At 36.7% G+C, this 21,364-nt stretch overlaps 1 protein-coding gene across 3 annotated transcripts in view; it reads left to right on the top strand.

Moving 5' to 3' along the window:
• The window catches only part of DIP-kappa (Dpr-interacting protein kappa), a 156,345-nt gene that overhangs the window by 17,618 nt on the left and 117,363 nt on the right, over positions 1-21,364 (top strand). For all 3 annotated transcript variants that reach the window (XM_070209515.1, XM_032437531.2, XM_070209514.1), the window contains exon 2: positions 17,876-17,935. The gene's annotated coding sequence lies outside the window, so the exon portion shown is untranslated. The remainder of the gene's footprint in view (positions 1-17,875; positions 17,936-21,364) is intronic.

Here is a 21,364-nt window from a genome sequence, read left to right as displayed (position 1 = left end):
TTTGTTAAGTTTCATAATCAACTTGATGCAGTGATATATTTTTTTTTAATTTTTTAAGTCTGTTTTATGGTTTTAATGTTGTTAATGAAAAAGAATATTATAACTTTTTTAAAAGTTATTTTTAAAGAGAAGAATAACTATATGATAAACGAAGTTCTTTCAAGGCATAGAAAAAGTCTAGATGAAGAAATTATGAAAAATGTATGTTAATCAAAACAGTTGTCTACTTTGCAGAGCTTACACATATTCATATATCCTTGAGTCACTAAGCATCCGCCAAATAAAGAGAAGACAGAAAAACATAATTTTGACCCACATGCATGTTTAACTTGCACCGCGAGCCCTTCAATTATGCACAGCCCGCTGCGCCAGTGATCCGCTGCTCGACGACATTATTGCAACTACTCTGGCAGTCAAGTGTATGTGTTGCGGCCAGAGATTTTCATAATGCCAGTCAACACGGGGCAACAACAGAAGAGAGAGTAGCGCGTGCCACAACAAGTGTCAAGAATGTGGCATAAAAGAAATGCGTTGCATACTTTAAGGCGCTTAAATGCTCAGCCCCACCAAACAAGCAGGCAGCCAGTCACATTTGCGGCATAAATAACTTGGCATATGCGGCAAGACAGACACTAATGCAGTTGCAGCTAGAGTCCTGTGAAGTAGCTGCTGCAAGTGCAGCTCGCAACGTCCTTTCGCGTGTGGCATGATAAATCTCAACAAGTTTTTATGCATTTCTCGCTCTCGCTTTGAGCTCATTTTGTGCAACTTCTTCAACTATTTTTTTTGTGGCATGACAAAAGTCGACAACATAAGCCAAGTAGCTGGCAGACTTTTAAAAACTGCCAAGTCGAGCAAATGCGCCAAAAAGTGTTGCAGCTTTATGTGCTCGTATATAAATTTTGATGTCTCACAGAATTTACTTTGCTTTGATTAGCATCTATATGCTGTTCGTGTTTGTATCACTGTGCGTATGCGTGATGCATTACGTTCAACGGGCTCATTTAATAGACAAACACACATCGAGCATACGCCACGTTGACCCCATTTTTATCAGCAAAGTGTTTTCCCTGCATTGCTTTGCTTTTTGTTTGGCGGTTTTTCTGCTTTTCTGTTTTTCTCTTATTTTGTTTTTGTTTTCCTCTTTTTCCCTTTGCTATTGCAACTTGTTTCGTATGCCGTCTGTTGCCTCTGTTGTCCTGTGCATTGTCCTGTGCGTGTGTGTCTGTGTGTGTGCTTTTCGGCGTTTTTATAATGCCTTTCGGTCATGCTTTGTAATGCAAGCCAATATCGTGTGCTATGAGTGTGTGTATGTGTGTGTGTGTGTGTGTGTGTGTGTAGCAGCATATGCGGGCTACTTAGCTGCCTGTCGCTTGTTGTTTATGTTCGAAAATGAATATGTTGCACGCTCTTTGCTTCGCTCTTAAATGCCAACTGGAAATTTCCAGTCCATTTAAGAGCTTACGAGCACGAACACAGTTTTCTCTTAGTATTTTGAGGGGTGACAATTTCTTTGATCTAGCTTTAAAATATTATTTATTTAGTAAACGGCATTTGGTAATATCATACAAAGTGCTTGCATTTTTAAATACTCTATGCAAATGTTTAATATAAATGTATAAATAAATTTAAAAATTAAAGTAATGTATCATTCATAAATTTAAATTACAAAAAATTTTATCTAGTTATATATGTACACTACAAATAAGGAAAATTATACTAGGCATATTTATCTAATTACATATTACATAAATTTATTTAAGGCAGTTTTAAAATTGACCTTTTGTTTTAATTTAAGTCAAACTTAATTCCGACTTAACGAACAAACACATGGTCAGATCTTCATATGCTTATACGAACATCTTCACGAACATCTCTTTATTGTTGTACATAAAAATATAATAAAAATAAATAAAATATAAATATATTTATATATTGTTTCTCCAGCGAATTGAAAACTTAAAGAATTAAATGCGGCGCTTAGTCGACTTTTGCTTTAATATATATAAAATATTATTTTACTTAAATACGCTCGTTAATATTTAAATATAATATAAATGTAGTAATATTTAAAATATTGCTAAATATTATTTTTGTTTGACCTACACAAGCTGCGCTCCTCGAACATTGGCAAATGCTTTTTATTTGAGCATTTTAAACTATGTAGAATATATATATAAACATTTTAAAAAACTAAAGTTGAATGAAAATTTGCAATTGAATTTTGCGTCAGGAAAACTTTGCGCAAAACCCATCAAAAATGCACTTAAAGGCTTAAAACTGCCTCACATTATTGACACAGTTAAGCGAGCCATTTAGAGGCTTTGCCAAAAAGTGTGTCATTGTTTTTTGAAAATATTTTAAACAAGTTTCTGTTTGATTTTTTGTTTCTGCTATTTGCTTTGCCTTTCCAACTTGGCATCCATCAAAAATAGCAGCGCAGCAAACGCTGGCGGGCAATTCAGTTGCTGACAAGTTGCAGCTGCAGTTGAAACAAGTCCGATGTGCTGTCATATAGCGTATATGTTTGGAGCTAAGCGTGGCTCACAAGATAATTGCCAAAAGTTGTTAAAAAAAAAATAGGAAAAAAATGAAAAAAAAGTTTTGCCCAACATTTTTGCAGCTAGTCAAAAAGTTGGACCCTTGGGTCAAGCTGTGTCCTGGCCCCAAAAAAAGTTGGCTAAACATTTTATTCTATCTAATTGAGTGTGTTTAAAGTTTAAAGTATGCCAAAGTTTTGTTCAAAAAGTTGCCGATTTAAGTCAAGTGAGCGATTGTAACCTTATAAAGCCAATAACACGCCGACACAAACTGTTGCATGGCGCCGCTTTGTGGCCATGCCGCGATTGCCTATTGTTATTATTATTATTAATATTATTATTATTATTATTTGTGTTATTTTGACTTACGCATTTTGATTGAATGGTGAGCATTTTTTTTGCATTTATTTTGCACGCCCTCCGCTCGGCCGGAAATGAAAGCGGCGCATGAAAATGTCGACCACTTGCATATGCTGCGGACGTTTCCGTTGTGTCAATAAAAAATTTCACAACACATGCCTGTGGTTGTGTGTGTGTGTGTGTGTGTGTGTGTGTGTGTGTACGTGTGTAAGCGCACAATAATAAAGTAACACAAATCCCAATTTCCGTCAATGCATATGTTGAGTATTGCACGATGCATGCGGCGTATACGCAATATGCATTTCAGCTGCCCTGTTGCAACAATAGCTGTTGCTGTTGTTGTTGTTGCTGTTGCAGTTGCAGTTGCTGTTGTTTTGTGGCATGTTCAGATAATAACGGGCATTTTACATTTACGATATTGTTTGCCACGCTCTAAAGGTATGCATCATAAAAAGTATGCACATATTTGCAGTTGATTTTCAGTTGTGTTAAAAACGAAAATATTATGTGGCTTGAAGCCTGAATTGGTAGGTACAAAATATATACTAATTTTTGCGAAAGAGCATACATAATACCCTTGGATAACTGTTAATAATGAAGCTTATAGAAAACATAAGCTGCATTTTTAGTGAAATTTATTGAGTGTACTTCGTTGATCTTGTTATGAAATCAAAGTACACATAAAAAGATATGCAATTTTTTTTTTTAAATTTTTTTAATATTATTCTTGAATAAATGTGTTCTGCCTATGCAGCTAAACTAATATTTGTTTAGATTTATCAAAAATTGCTTTTTTGTAAAGTACTAATATTTGACTTTGGCCGCAGCGCCGACATTGATAACAATTAAGCGTAAGCGCTGCTAAACTTTGCATATGATTTTAAGCTTAACTGTAATTAAAGCTTCCTGGCAACTGGAAGACAACAACCAACAACCGAAAACCGACAACAACAACATGAAAATTACCAAGCTGCAAGCATAAACTTTGCTAGCAACTCATAACTTTTGCTTTTGAGTTCCGAGTAAAGTAGACTAGCAGAGAGAGCTGGGGAGCAGGATCTGCAGCAGGGCAACAATAACCCAAAAGAGAACAACTTTACAACACTTTATAGCTGGGTATGTGTGTGCGTGTGTGGGTGTTGATAATAAACCAAATAAGTGCGAATCGCATTTTGTTAGTAGATGCTCAACTTTGGAATGATGTGTACATAGCTTGAGTATAAATGTTATTTGTTATTTGTTGCATTGGTTAATGACAAATGCCTGCTGCGCTTTGTTTTCTAAAAGCACTTTACAACACTTTTAAATCAATTTTTAGCCGCATACAATGCTGAAGATATTTGATTGATCAATTTAAATCGTTAATTTCTCAATGCAGTGCTATAGATAAGCATTTAAATTGAAGCTGCATATACCCCTTTTGTGATTTTATGCAGGGTATGCGACACAGAAAACTTTGCCCAAAGCAAATACATTTTTGTTGCGGTTGTTGGGTTTTCCCTTTTTATTTTTTTGTTTGTTGTTTTTGTTGCAACTGCAATTCTTATGCAAAAGTGTTAAGTGCGCGGTTTTTGGGTCCTGATGGCATATGTACCGTTACTTCAACATCGGCTTCTTCGTCTTCGTCTTCTGCTGTTGTGGGTCTTGAGTTTTAAGAGTGAACTTTATGCTCTAATTTCCGAAAAGGAAAAATTAGCAAAGTATTTGCGCCATTGCCATATCATAAACTGGCAAAAGCACAAACTGGGGCAGCCATATAGAACCCAAAATGCACCCAAGTATATGTGTGCGTGTGTGTGTGTTTGTGTGTATGGAGTTGCTCACAAAAGTCACATAAATTTGAAATGACAGCAGAGTTTTACAGTTTTTCGAGGTCGTGTGGTAATAAAGTTTGCCACAGCAGCAACATAGAGAAAATGAGAGAACATGAGAGCGATGGAGAGCGAGAACGAGAACGAGAACGAGAGCAACAGCTGCTCAAAGCGACGCATGATGACAGGCCAAAGTGGCAGCTAGTTAGACTCTGGGGCAGCAGCTGGACCAGTCCAACAGCTGGGCGGGGTTAGGACAGAAAGCCACCAGCCTCCGCACTTGAATCGTAAAATATGTTTATGCCTGTGCCGAGTCGCTTGCTCATAGGCCTGGCCAACTATATATATATGTATATAAATGTGTGTTCGCTCGGAATTGCTATGTTCAGCTGCTCTATGAAATTATGCAATGGGGATTATTTTAGTTAAATTGCCCGACTGCGTCGAGGGTCAGTCAGACGGACAGACAAACAGACACACACACACACACATAGACAAAGCGATGCTCGTAGAGCGTAAGCGCAGTTATGGCATGAATATTTCGACTTTGGTCAAGCTGAAATTAAAGTTCTAAATTTGAATTATTATTCTTTACTTTTGATTTTATGTAATAACTATAAAATTTAATCAAATTGAAAACTCTCATTTTCATATATATCTTGAAGTTCATTTAAAAATTACTCATAAATCGAAAACAAATTATATTTATTTATTTATTTATTTATTTATCAAATTTGTTAATATATGATATTTTATTACACATAAATATTATTTAATTTTAATTACAATATTTTTTTTAAGCATACATTTAGCCATACTTAATAAGTTTTTCTTTCAAATTGTATGTGGATTTTTCAAAATAGTTTTCTATTTGTTTTCAACATTTTTAAGAATTTAAGATTCATATTCTGTTTTTATTTTTTTACGGCTTACCGCTTTATCTATTCGTATATGTTTTTTTCTTAGAAAAGAAATGTGTATTTTGTATATTTGTAAAAATAATATTTTACTATCGAAATACAGTCCATAAATATAATCTCACCTTAGCTGCTAACCCTTTGCATGCAGCAAACATTGCGGAAGCAGCTTAGCCAAATGTTAAGCCTAGACAGCGCAATGCAACGGTATTAGGGTCAGAGGTCACAGCGTTGTCCGACTGCCAAACTGTGGCCACTTTGACACAAATGTTATATAATGTTAAATCGCTGCAGCTGGAAAAGCCATCGCTCTAATGGCCAAGTGACCACAATTCGCGGGTCGTTGTCATTGATTTCTGCCATTTGAGTTTCATTGAGCGACATTCGCAGGAAAATGGCCAACAGACAACGGCGCCTGCTTCGGCCATTTGCCATAATTAACGCGAAAATCATTTTGTGGCACACTGCCGCGTACAGAGGGTGGCGTGGAGAGGGGAGTGAATGGGGTGGGGCGTATTGACGTTTGTCAATTTAATTACAATTTGTTTTGCACATTTCAGAATGTTGTCGGCATTTGCAGACAATTCGCATGTTTTGTGGTCGTCATTTTTGCACATTGTTTAATTTATTTGAAACATTTTCTTTTTTTTTGCGGCAATTATTTGGGGTTTGTTTCCTCTTTTTGAATGTTGTTTGCCATGTGCTGCGGCTGGCCGCTTGGGGTTTTTCTTTCGAATTTAATTTTTGTATGGTTAGAGTGTAAATACGAATAAACAAATCCATTTAACACTGATTGATTGCAATTAGTTTTTTTTTTTTTTTGGGGGCATAATTTTCTTAACAGAATAAAAGTGAATGCACCTGCAGTATTACATTATTTTACAAATTATAAATCTTATCATAACCCAATTAATACAATCACCTAGATTTAAATCCCTTTAAAGTGTTTTAATCCACTGAGCTTACAACTGCTTAAAATAAAACAAAAACAAATGCCAGATTTAAGTGCCGTCCAACAAATTGGCCCACTTAAGCTAATCTGCGTACAAGTCCAATTAATGCAAATTAAGCAGAGCCCGACGCCCCCGCGCCATCAACATACAAGAGCCGCAGCTAAAAACCACGCATAAGATTCGCGGAATAACTCCTCTTTCCCCCGCCCTGCTCTTCACCGCCCACAAATGAGGTTTTCGTCAGAACAACTCTGACGACAACTCGTACAACATAATTAGGCTTATGGCAGTGACTTTTATAGCCAAGTGCTGCGACAAGCACAGCTCCCGCGCCACGCCTCCGTTCCAAAACAGTCCCCCCGACCCCCTCCCACCTGCCCAGCCAAAAGCAGCGCCCATTTGCGTGCGTCGCTAATTAGTGTAAAATGTTTCCTGTTATTTACCTTTTTCGGTTTTGCAACAAAACAAACGACAACGAGGCCTAATTGTAAATGGGCAACAGCCACTGCGAGGGCAGAACCAAAAGTTATCAAAGGAAGGGAGGCAGGCTGGCAGGCAGGCAATTTACTGAATTCCTGTATCACTAACCGTTTCGGTTACGGTGTCGATTTTTATTATTTGTGCGCACGCTGACGTGACCTGTTTTCGTGATAAATAAATAGTCGTATTTATTTTGTATTTATTTTGCAGTTGTAATCAACGCAATGCTAAAAACAAAGACAAAATCAGCGCTAATTAACTCAAGGCCCGCTTTGGAGCCATAAACAGTCAGCAGCTCGTGGCTAAATGTCCTGCTGCTTAGCATGCAGAACATCAACTCGTTCAACTCGACTCAACTCAGCTCGGTGTCGCGTAAATTGCATTTTAAAATAAATTATAATGATTATTATGTTGCAAACAACAGATGTCAGCTGGGCTATGGAAACACGTCTGTCAAGTGGCAGTTCGTTCTCTCTCTGTCTCTATGTGCAGCCGTCTGTCTTTCTCTCGCCTGCTCGCCATCTCTCTCTGGTGGCTCGTTGGCAGCAATTTTGCCAGTTTGCCACTTTAGTATTATGGGCCAAGCATAAAAATGTTAACTGAACAACATTAACGCAAGCATTTTATGACGTTGAACTTAATATTATTAAATCAGAGACGGGTTTATGAAGCGCTAAACTCTGCTGCGAACGGGCTCGAATTCGTTGATAAGACTTAAGATTAATGTGCCTGGTAATAGCTATAGGTTACGCTATTTGCGTAACTGTGAGATAAAGTTGAAAGACAGATTCCAAATTTTTGACGATTTTTACATTTTTTAAGAGTACAACATACAGAAGAAGCGAAAACTAGTGAATGTGTGTGAATGAAAGAATACGAACTTAAGAATGGATTAAATTGCCTGGTTTAAATTTGTTACCAAAGTAGAGCAACGATTAAAAATACGATTTGGGAACCTTACTTAAAAGGAGATGCCAGTAAAACGGTTACAAGAGAGAGACACACAAAGAAAGTAAATATAAAATCTTAATTGAGTACTTTTTGGAAATTCGAATCAATAAAATGAATGAACTTTTTGAATAATATTTGAAAGATTCAAAGATTAAGTCTTAAGCGGCCTTATTAACGCTTTCAGCAGATTGTTAATTAACTATTAGAAAAGATTCATCAGTCATCGCTTGCATGTGATCTCAGAATTAATCCGAATTAATCTGAGTCCAGACAATATTATGTCTAGGTTTTAAAACTGTTAACTAACTGTTAACCTTGTGTAGCTCTTAAGCTTTTCTCCCTTTAAGAGTTAAGCTTTCATGAGCTTTTAAAGCACTTGTTTGGACTGATCGAACGGACGTTATTCTATTAGAATTTGAATGTGTACTTGTAATGAAATGAATTATTGCCATGTGTTATCGTTAGGCTTTGAGTATTTGGGTTATATGTATATTTGAGCACTTAATTTTCACACCTATTTCGAAGGTCTGGGGCTGCATTCGCAACCACAACATGAGGATATTTTTATAAACTGAGTGCTGAATATTCGGTTGGCCCAGTAACATAACGGAATTAAATGTAAATTATGCAGGACACGGCACGTAATCAGCGAACGAGCACATACGTGTTCATTTTGGTAGCCACATCGTGTAATTAAGTAAATATTTTCGCAAATTTTTAGCCAACGTGCTTGCTTCCAGCGCAAGTGGCCGGAAGTATAAAGTGAAATGACCATAAACAGAGATAGCCATAGCGCGTGTGTAAGCGAGACAGCGTACGAGAAGGAGAATTTCACAGATGGCCAAAAGCGTTGCATATTTGTGGTGTGTGGCAAGCGAATCGGATATTGGCGGGGTGGTAGGGCAGCCATTCGCAGATTTGCAACATAATTAAGTAGCGAATGGAAAGGGGCAGTGCGCCAAATTAAGTATACGCCACGTGGCTGCAGGCAAAATTAAAATAATCGCAGCCACAACTGCAAGGCATCGGCTAATAAAGCCAAGCAATGCAGCTGCTGGAGCATTTTAATTGTAAGTGGATTACAAACGTGTGCGTGCATTTTAATTGAGGTTGCAAGTGGCGAACAGTTGCAACTTGCCACATGTTGAAAAAAATGCTACGCTTAAGTCTGCAACAGTTGAACTTTAAGCATAATCGTTAGACGCCCTGGCCGCAGGTCACTTGGCTTGACATTCAGCAGACATTTAACTGAAACTGTTGGCATTAACCGCAGGCCAGGTATACCACAGCTACACACACACACACACACACACACACACACAACCTACGGCAGTCAGTAGCAGCAGATTTCCCCAAAGACAAAAACACCATCAAGCAAATGGAGGCAACGTCCGAGCAGGCCACAGACTTAGCCCCCACACCCAAGATAACTTTGGCGAAGGCGCAAGGCAAGCGAAACACAGTTCAAGTTATGAATAATTAATGTCAGTCTCGCTGTGTGTGTGTGTGTGTGTGTGTGTGGTTGTGGGTGTGCGCGACAGAAGTTGTGCGTGTGCCTGTGTCTGTCCGTGTGACGGTGTTCGTGTGAGCGAGTTGATAATTTGTTATAATTGCCGGGGGATGGCCACAGGTCAATTTTGTGGCCATTTATATAAATTTGCCAAGACAGCAGTCCGGTGCCAGGCAAAAAGTCACAAAACTTGACCAAATAATCAAATTAGAAACAACAACAAAGCAGGAACATAAAATATAAGAAATGGGATGTGTAAAGACAGCGATCTAAGTATGCAATAAAATTGCTTTTATGCTGACTTTAAATTGTTACAGCCTATAGTTTACTTGGCTGTTCTTGGCTTAATTTAATAAATTTAGAGATTTTATTTATGAATTAATTAATTCAATTCATTAGCCCATCAGATTATTAAACACTTGCTACAATGGAATTTACTGCTCAGAATTGGCATGTTTAGTCGTTTGAGTACTTTTAAACTCTCTTTCATAATGTATTATTTTATTATTATTATTATAATTATTATTAATTAAAAAGTATTAAAATTTCCTCATCAGTTCATAGTTCATATTTATTTTTGAGTAAGCTATATAATATAGATTTCAGTTCTATGTTTCTTCAGAAGCATTTTTGAATGTCGAATAAACACCGGAAATCATTTGAAAAATAAGCAACAAATCTTCTCATATTATTTAATTCTCCATTTCTGTTTATTCTCATACTTAAAAACTCAAAACTGCACAGTCTGCTCGCTCATGTGCCAGCTCTCAGACCTTCAAGAGCCCTCTCCCATTTTTCGTCTATCCAAAAACTTAGTTGGCTAAGCAAAGTTTGGCAAACAACTGGCAACTATCACAACTTCAAGTTGTAAACATCAACTGTGAGAGGACATAATAATAACTTGCTGGGCCGGAGCTTGGCACGCCCTGCTCTGGCACGCTCACGCTGGCCATAAATACCTTAACAGCTTTTGCGTAACTTAAGTCACCTTAGCACTTAACAACAGCGCACGACGTCAGCTAGCTTAAAGGGGGCGTGGCATTGTGCCTGGGCGCAGTGAGTGGGCGTTAAACGCATTAAGCCGATTCGCAGGTGAAGAGTGTAAGACTCGCATTACGTTTAAGCGCGCAACAAATGCAACTTTTTGCAGCTGCAATAAGTTTACTCAATAATGCACTTGGCCGTGCACATACACACACACACACACACACACACACACACTCATACACACTGATTCACACTCGGTTACTTGGGCTCGCTTTTTCATTTCATTCATTGAAACATATGGCCCACTCGCCTGTGCCGGCCATATAAATGCGCACTTGTTTCTGCTTTTATTATTATTGTTTGCTGCTGTTATTGTTGTGTTAAATAAAGTGCTTGGCAATTTTCATTTGCTTTCATTTTAAAGTTTCTGCTTGAAATATATAAATCACAGCTATTGACAGCCGTGGCGTATACTTAATGTCGAGTGCGCGTAGCTGCCAATGACAATTCACATGCAAGTCTTTAGTCCCTCATTACATGCAATGCAATTGGTTGTTGCTTTAAAATTATAATTAATATTGGAAAAAAACTGTTCAATTCAATTAAAAGATTTGTAGTCCTTTCTAACATAACTTAGGCAATTAAATTGTTGCTTGAAAAATATATTTAATTTGAATTTGAAGTCAATTAAACAAATTTGCTTGAAACCTTTAAACTTAATCAATAAAAGTATTAAATATTATTTGCATAACTAAAACAAAAAGCTTTTGTTTAACAATTACATATCATATATAAAAAAAGTTATGAATATTTATTAAAGAAATTTGTTGTTTGAAACCTAATATTAAAATGTTACTCAAATTTACAATTTGATTAAATATTTTGTTTGTTAGCAAAGCTAATGCGCTGATGACAAAAAAAAAACAACTGTAATCCATTTGAACATTTAATTATATATTTAATATAATTAATAGTTAACTAAATCATGCACTGAACAAATTGTAAATATTTCACAAGTGGACATAAATTAAACGGCAGATTAAAGAGGGAGAAATTTATTTGTGTTTTAAAATCCTATCAAAATCCCAACGTTTAATCGTTGCATAAATGAGTTAAATTTTGTTCTAATCCTGAAAGTTAATTTAGTAAATTCTTTTGTTTTTTGAACAGTCTAAAAAAAAGCTTAGACATTGTTAGGCAAATCCTTAAATTCAAATTCTGTAAGCGCTAAGCCAAATCCAACTCAATTTTGATTATACTTTTCGATTTTATATTTTACGTACAAACTAAAATAAATTGCAATTTCTATATATTTGTTTTTCCCTTGTTGGTTGTGCTGCTTTTTATTGAGTGCAGTTTCTGGCGAACTGCTGTCGCAGCCATTTTAAAGCTGTATTTGAACTATAATTTGGTATGTTTTACGGGCACAAAAATGTCATAGCCAAATGCTCTGTGGCTCAACCTGCCACACATAAGGACATGGGCTACATAATAATGCCAGCCAGCTTCAGTTGCCGTTCCAGTTCCCTTGAGGCAGCCATCCGACCAATAGCCGCAAAAGATATCAATGAACAATCGATGGGGCTTGCGACACACTTGTAGCCACAAAGAACCCCTGCTCGCCTCGCCTCGCTTCTGTTCATTTGTGTGTAGGGCAGCTAAACTTACGGATACATATGCACGTCTTACGTGTATACGGGTATAGAAGCATAGATACGGATACAAGCTACAAAGACACGGTTGTCGTCGCAGTGAATTTGTAAAATACGTGACAAACATTTGCAATTTGGTCAAAGTCGCTGTCGTTATCGTTCTCTCTAGCCCTGTCACAGTTTTTCCTACGCTTTACACTGTGCTCTGATATTTACAATTCAATTGTTCTAATTTCGTTTCTTAGGGCTCCCATTTTTCTGCCCCAAAACAACAACAAAATTGAATAGAAAATTGAAGTTCAATCGAATTGACAGTCTGTGAAAATTAAATGCCTCAACTACAACTTTTTTTTTTGGCTAGTTTTCGTGTTTTGTTTTTTCTTTCTCTGCTTTTTGTTTTTAACTTCATGTCTAAATTGATTTATTTATGTAGCCATTTCGGATCGAGTCATTTTTTGTTAGTACTCAGCTCGTATATGCCACACTTTTATTGTTCCATTGACCACATTTTGTGGCTGCGTTGGTTATAAATTTATAGTAATTTTTTATGCTATTTTAAATGGCAACATAAATTTAAATTTATTACACGTCGATTTCCGTTGTGGCCTGCCTGTCGCTTCTTGCAACCTCTCGACTGGCTGCGGTTCGAGTTGCAGTTGAAGTACTGCAAAATATTGTCAGACTCTACGCCACAGGAACTGAGCTGACGATGACCAGCTGGGATTTTTATGCACTCTTGCGGTCTTGTAAATTTCACAGTAAATGCTTCAGCTTGAAGTTGAATGAATTATTTATATTCAGTCAATTATAAATTATTTGTGACACGTAACTGGTAGAAACTTTTCTTGTATATTATTAGGCAATCAGAACAATATTATTCTATTTAATATTTATTTCTATTTAAATACTGTATAATAAATTACGTTTCTACTAGCCCTAAAAAGTTTGTAATTAGATAAGACAGTTAAACAAACCTGAAATTGATATTAAAGAATATTTAATAGAACTTTAGTTTTGGCTGTCATATACTTAAATTAATGTTTTTTATTAGTTCTTATTTGATTCAAGTTTTTTTTCAAATTGAATAGTTTCAACTCTTCTCTATATCCTTGAACTTGTTTTCATTTTAAGTTTTCTCATTATGTCAAGTGTAATTTCAGTTTTAATTTCTCAAAAATCAATTGCTATTTTGAACTGCTTTCATTATCAATGCATAATAATAAATGCATTAATTACGTCTGCAATATAGGCAACTTTTACCGAGCACCCGTTGATTAGCACCCATAATTTGTAGCTCTGATACCACTCTAAAGTTGGCCAAGTCTGTTGGCCATGAGTCATAAACATTTATGTCAAGTTCCCGCCAAACAATTTTCGCTAATAGACCAACACTTTGAACGCGGGCAAGAAGCGAATGGATGGGAAACCCTGAAATGCTTAGCATACCACGTAGCTTAAAGGGAAATTTAATTAATTTGCTCGCCTGTCCGCTGTCTACTGCGAGCTGTTTCAGCTTCATCCGCATCCTGTGTACTATCCACTTTATGCGCGGACAAGTCATAAACTCGAAAGTTACGAAGTTACGAGTATTTTTCACCAGCTGCAACTTCATTATGTGACTGATGATGTACAGCAGCACAAAGTAAGTAATCATATTTAATATTTTTTTTTGTTCGCCCGCATGCTTTGTTTTTGAAAAAAAAAAAAAACTCTGAAGCCTGTCGCAGAACTGGCAGGACGAGCTGCTGCTTGAAAGTTTGAGCGACGTTGGCCAGCATAACTGCATAATGGCATGAAGAACAGCAAAAATTGGCATATAAAAAGTTTTTTAATGAATGGAATTAGTGTCTGGACTGCACTGAATTTGTTAAATCGCCCGGGCAGCGCCTCCAAAGTCCAGCGCTCCTTGAACGCTGCCCATCAGACAGACCATCAGCCCATCTGTCCATCAGTTAGTCAGCCAACAAATTTGGCATGCCAGCAATGCCTGATGTAGCAGCTTCTATTACAGCTCCTGTTTCTGGGCTAACAAAATTAGCGCTTATTAGTGCCAGTTGGGCAAACTTCTGATGCTGCGTTTTTCATTTTTGACTCGTAGCTGCCATAATTTCCCTTGAGTGCCCCACAGAGGGATCTCTAATTGTTTTAAACGAACTTCCATCAAAGTTGATGTACCGCAAAATGCTTGCAACGCCGCTCACAAATTAATATGTTCTTTAATGAGTATTGTTTTACAAGTTTGGGCTGGCTCTTCCTTTATTTAGACAAGTTACACTTCAAACTGACTTGTTTAATGAAAAGTTTTTCGGTTTTGTTCTGGCAAACTTTTTATTATTTCTTGTAATTTCAACAGCGTAAGCTTGGAGCTTTTGTTTTTATTACACAGATTGTTTGAGTTAAACATAATTTTTGATTTTTTTTTGAAGTTACATGGGTTGTTCATTTAGACAAGCATTGTATTTATCATATTTATGTGAGAGTTAAGCTTAAGTGCAAATTACGACCAACTAAAATAGCAGCTACAATAAAAAAGACCTTCAGCTTGATTTGATAGTAGCAAATATTATGTTTAATAAGTGTGAATTGGCAAGCATTGAATTAATCTTATCATTTGAAAACTAGGTATCTTTTTGGGTCTGTTTATATTTGTACTCAAAAAACTGTGTTGGTAAATCAGCTGAATCTACATGTACGCGAATCTAAATAAATGCTGACAATAAACCTACCTCAATTTTGTATATAAAAATGTTTTTAATTTATAAAATATACACACAACGACTTTGGCCCCATTTGCTCAAGCAAATTATTTGCACAACAAATGGTAAATACTCAAGTGTTTATTAATTAATGAAGGCGACAAGAATAATAAACAAGCACTCAAAAGTATATAGGGAGAATATAAGTGAGTGTAAGCTTATAATCCAGCTAACTCGACATAATCAGGGAACGACTGCAATGCAGTCATAAACTTGCACCAAATATCAATTTATACAGTTAATTAAGCGCATATGTGACTGCGCCATTTTATAAACCAAAACAGGAGTAGCAAGGGGTTAAGGGGGAGAGGAAATGAGCACACACAGAGCTAAACACATGCATCTCACACACACACACACATTCATACGGTACAGCTCAAAGTCAATTGCAATTTTATGAGCTGTTGAAAATGAAGTGTGTAACCAAGAGAGAAAGAGAGAGGGAGGGAGAGAGTGTGTTTGTGAGCAACAGAGGGGGGGCAGAGAGACTTCACATCACAAGCCATTACGCTGATTGGCTTTTAATGTTTATCAATATATAAGGCAGTTCGTCGAAATTGCTCTCATATCAGGCCAAATGTGAATGCGAATGAGGAGTGCAAAACCTCATTTTAGCTGAGGCGTTGACTTGACTGATATTGAGGTTGGGTTTTCTGAGAGGACTGCTTAAATATGCATGTCCTGTATTTAGGTTGGGGGTATTCCTTTTTTTTCGTGTGTGTTTCTGGTGTGCTTCGTGCCTTTGGCCCATAAATTTCCATTATCACATGCTAACATTTAGTCAGCTATTATTTTCATACAAGAATCATAAGATGCAGGCACATAGAGTCCAGCGTCGGGGCAGGGTGCAGAGGCTGGCCCAGTGCTCAGTGCTGGCTCGACCTGCATTTTTTTCTCTGCCTTACGTGCATAATTTATCTGTCAGCGAAAGTAGCAAGTGCACTAAAAGGAAGAAACCGGAAAAAAATAACAAATTCCAAATAGCAGGACCAGTTGGTTTACAGCCGCAGCAGGACTCACGGACGACATGTGGCGTATGGACTCAGTCAAGTCAGGCGAGGCGATACAGTAGAACAAACTTAGTGTTAAATTTGTCATTATGAAGGTGCTCCTATTTAATATGAATATTTGTGTTTCATATATGAATTTTATAAAAAGTTGATAGCTATAAAAAAACATAATAATTATTATATTAACTAATATTAATATTTATTTATATATATATTTAATATATATTTATTTATATAGTATTTATTTTTATTAAATATATTCTATGTATATTATATATACAGGTTCAATTTATATTTATTATTTGTAAAACACTATATAAGTTGTATTTAGTTTCTGTTTTAGCAAATAAGACTAATATCGACATAGATAGATAATATGAAAAACAATATTAAAAAAATAACCCCATATAAATATTTAGAGGTTTTTATATTATCAAACTTTATTACGTACGAAAGTAAACTCTTTCTGCGTATTTATCGATTTTTTAAAACTCTTCTTAGCTAGTGTAGTTTAAAAATTGCATCGCACTTGGAGTACAAATTTCAAAAGCTTTTCCACTGTGCGAACCATGATGAAAAAATAACTAAAACAACAACAACAACGACAACGGAGTCTGGACTAGCATATGCATCATCATCATGATGAGAAGCAACGGGCTACACTAACTAAATCCTATTATGAACTTTGAGCTTATGAAAAGACTTCAAGCGGCGCATTGTCTGCCAGCTGCAGAGAGGGAAGGACTGAGAGTCGACGACTGGAACAGTGAGAGGGATAGGGAAGGAGACCCCTATGTGTTCTATGCTGCTGGCAACGTTTACACTTCTGCATAATTAAGTTATGTGCACAATACACAAACACACACATGCACACACCTTTTGCCATTAGCCAGAGTTTTTCATTGCGCATACGCCGCGTGTGTCGCAGTTGGTTGCCCGCCCGTCTGCACAGCTGCTGCTTAGGCGTCTTTAATTGTTATAAATTGTGGGATAAATTAAAGTTGTGCAACTTGCAGCTACAGCTGCAGCTGCAGCTGTCGAGCAATTTGAAATTTCTTGCTTGGTTTTGCACAATTTCCGTTTGCAATTTATCAGCGCAAAGTTGTTGGCGGTATTGAAAACAATTGGCAGCTAATTTTGCGCAAAATTTGCCATTTTTTATGTTCGTTTGTGCAGTTTGTGCTGTGGATTGAGAATATTTCAAAACCGTTTGCTGGATCCTTGCCAGGCAGCCAGGCACCCTCGCCCTCTTCGTCACCGTCACCCGAAGCATTGGCTTGTGCACATCCTGAGCTTCTGCTTCTGAATCGAGAGCCTCCGTTTCCATCAGCGCTGCTGTCGTAAAATGCAAAATAAATTTCTAATGAATATTGAAGTGTGAAATTTGAATTGATTGCATTTGATTTGCGGATTTATAGCTGGATATTTACATTGAGGCGAATCCTGTGGCTTGCTTCGGCCACCTCCAGCTCCAATACCAAAACTTGCAAATTCAATTTAAATGGTGCTTTCAGTAAGCAGCTTAGCAACTTTTGTCTAACTACAGAATTCCACAAACGCAGCTGTGCTTAAAGTTGCATACAAAAAACAAATTTTATAGAAGAAACTGAGTTAATTGTGGGAAATAAAGATAGATACATTATTTAATATATGGCATAGTTGGCGATTAGTGCAATGAAAGCAAGATAACATAATGTGCAAATATTCGCCAATGTGCAAATATCACGTATACAGAATTTTGAAACTTAATAATTATTGTTACTTTGTATTAAGCCTTGCTTAAAGTAAACTTTGATAATAAAATTATATATTATAGATTTTATAAACTTGACTTTTTTAGTTCTTCTTTCTTCTGTATGTAAGCTCAACGATTTCTAATATGCTTTAAAGCTTCTCTACATAAGATATATAATATTTTTTTATTTTTCTTTTTTTTTTTTACTTACAGGCCAAAAGCAACCCATTCTTGAAATATAACTTGAATGCCTCAACTCACAATTTAATTATGGTGAGTATTTAAATAAATATTCAAATATTTATTCATTAAAAGAATTCTAAAATCGCCAAAAATTAAAAAATATGTATTAACGTAGATTGTGAATACAATAAATTTTTTTTTATATTTTTTAATTTGCCAAGAATTAAAGCATTGAGTGTTTAATATAAGCAAATTTATATAAAATTATTCATAAAATTACCAAAAATTTCATTACATTTCTTGATCCAATTAAAATAATCTCGGTCTGTATAAAAAGTGTTAATATCATATTGAATATATATATTTAGTAAGAAACTTTCCTAGCGCTTTGACACCTTTTACTACAACATCTTGATAATAAAAGGAGTTGAGATTTTGCTCTGAAAATACACTTACTTCAGTTAAGCTTATCTTAATCTTAAACAAGTCTTTTGCAACTTTGTGTCTTCTTGCCAATGCAACTATTTTGTACAATTTCAATTGGCAGACCGCACGAAAAACGGAAGACTCAAAACTAAACCATAATCTGAGAATTTGCAATTGCCGCATAATTGCAAAACTATTACAATTTGCCCCATTTCCGAATGCAGAGAATTTTGTGGCAAAGAATTTAATTGAATTATGTATGCTGGCTGGGTAAACTTGGCACGGCCGCTGGCAAAATTGTTGCCAAAAGCCGGATAGAGCCCCGGACAATCCAGTGCCATGTTTAATAATTTTACAACAATCTAACGGCGCAAATTCAATTTTATTCAATATTATTAGCTGCTGGCGTGCCTGGCCCGCCTCCAGTTGCGGTAGCCAAGTTCTTGTCTGTTTGCCCGTAACCACAAGGGGCGGACCGGGATGGTCGGTTGGCTGGCTGAGGGCTCAGATTTGGGATCTGGTATCTGGATCTGTAGGTGTAGCTGTAGCTGTAGCTCTAGCTGTATAGTTATGTCCGTATGTGGTCTTGGGCTAGCTTTCGTTTGTTTGACTTGCTGTTATGCCAACTTGGCACGCAAAGTTCTCACAAGTTTAGCTAGTTAAGCCAAAAACCGCCGGCTGGCGCATATGGAAATTGGGTCGCAGCATCATCATCATCATCATCAACGACATTCACTTCAAAATTATCGTCGTCATCATCATCGGGATCCACAGTTGGCTTTCGACCAGAACAAGGCCAAGACGACGGCAACTAACTACAATGCCAACTATGCAGCCCTTGTTTGGTTAGCAATCTACTTGGGACTTTCCAGCTACGTTGAACGCATACACACACGCATGCACACACACACATACCAAGACACACACTCACTTTCATATGGCTCGACCCTTTTGTTGATATTGTGCCGCAGCTGGTGCGAAGTTTTGGCATATACCCTTAAGGTTAAAATTGTTAATTTGTTAAAGCTTTGGCATTCTGGCCCGAGTTCATGATACCAGCCCTGATTGAAAATCTCAATTATATATGAACTGGTGACACAACTTGAACTTGGCTTGCAGAAAGTGTGATAAGACATATAATTTTACTATGCTGAATTGGCACATAAGTATGTATTTAATAGCTAAATAAATTTTTGGCCAGTTTTTTCAGTTTTTCAATTTTGAATAGATTCTTAAATTGTTTATTTTATTTTTTAATTTTTTATGCTAACAATATATAGCTTTGTAAACTGGCTCTCAGCTCGATTATTTTACTTATTTGTATTAAAGCTCCTTAGAGTTTCTTTAGAAACCATTTATATAGTCGTTTTGGTGGCAGCAGCTGGTTTCGTCTGCTGCTGTGAAATTCGAGAGGCGCACAAATTATATGTTAATGCAATTGTAATTGATACAAATTTGATTTCGAGAATGACAGAAAAATATGTTTGGTTGGCTGTAGCCTGGTGTTGGCATTGAAAATGAGAAATCATTTCGAATACAGGCGTGTGTGGCATATGTTGGCATAATGTGGAGCACGTGGCAGTCGACACCGTGCTGCCAGCTGCCACTTGGGTGGGCCGGGCGACCCTGGGCACTGGCAGCTGATAACTGGGGGCAGGGTCTGAGCTTCGCTTTCGCTGCGTTGCCGAGCAAGCGCCCGAGATAACGTAATAATTTATATGAACTTTACAGGGTCATTAATTTAAAGCTTATTCAGTTGTTCAAGATTTATTAAATTAACTCAAGTTGTGGCAGTCGGCGCAGCGGCAGGAGAAATGAATCCAGGCGTGGGCAGGGGCTCGGCAGTCAAACACGCACGCAATAAGTTAAGGTTTTCCGGTTGGGGTCAAAATGGGGCGTTGAAATGGGCAGACACTTGAATATGCTGCCTTCTATTGATAATGAAGAATTACGAGAAGATTATGTGCCGAGCTTTGCTGCATATATTATTAGTCTAGCATAGGAGTTGTATTTAAGTTCAAATGCATTTCATTGATTGAGTTGAGTTTTTGCGCTGATTATATAAAATAAAATATTAACTATAAATACTCATCGATTCTTCAGTTTTAACTACAGTAACTACATTACATTTTTTTGGAATTTTTAAAATTGTTTCGTTTCAAACTCAACTATATAACAAACTGGCATGCCAACCATTGGAATCATTAGCAGATAATACAGTTTATATACTTAAAATTTTATTGTTTGAATAACACTTGCAAAATTTGTGACAAACTTAGTATTAAAAGCCCAAAAGGGGCTGTAGGCATACAATTTTAATGTATTGTCTGGTATTTTATTATGTGAAATTAAATAATATTCTACAAATATAGGCCTTATGTTCATTTAGTTGAATTTAAAATGATCTTAACAATCAGACAAAACCTGACCGACAATGAGTAGCTATGACTAATATCTGAAAAATTCCGCTATTTAAGAGACAGATTGATATTCATAAATAATTTTAATAATAGATTCGCAGTCAAATGTCAGCTCTGAGAATGCTTCATAAAACAAGAGCAACTTTCATAAAAAATAATAATCAGATGTTGCTGCAGATTGCTCAATTTATAGTCTGGCAAACTACTTGAAATAATGTGTTTGCAGTGCATCGCAGATTAAACACAATTAAATTAACTGCATTGTAATTGTCTGCAGTCAAAACGTATAATAATAAATTTGTTTTCTTGCGGGGTAGGCAATGCGGGCAGCCCCAAACCGCAATCCAATTTATTGCTGTTGACCGCGACTAGGATTTGGCTTGTTGGCTGCTTTTCCGGCAGTTCTTTTGCCATTCCGCCCCACACTCCCGGAAAATGTCTGCCTCAGAATTGCAATTTACGTGCTACGTAAATGTTACAATAACAACAACAAAAATCGACGCAATGGAAAAGGTAAGTCCGTCTGGAGCAACATTTGATTGAAACGCTGCAATTTGGCGGTGAGCGAAAGGGAGGGCGAGAGAGAAAGAAAGACATTGAGAAAGAGAGAGGGAGAGAGAGAGAGACGGAGTAGAAAGGATACTTCATAGTGGTGCATGTTTGTATAAATGGA

The sequence above is a fragment of the Drosophila virilis genome, chromosome 4 (assembly GCF_030788295.1).
Source record: "Drosophila virilis strain 15010-1051.87 chromosome 4, Dvir_AGI_RSII-ME, whole genome shotgun sequence".
Taxonomy (NCBI): Eukaryota; Metazoa; Arthropoda; class Insecta; order Diptera; family Drosophilidae; genus Drosophila; species Drosophila virilis.
This window is presented reverse-complemented; position numbering and strand designations above follow the sequence as displayed.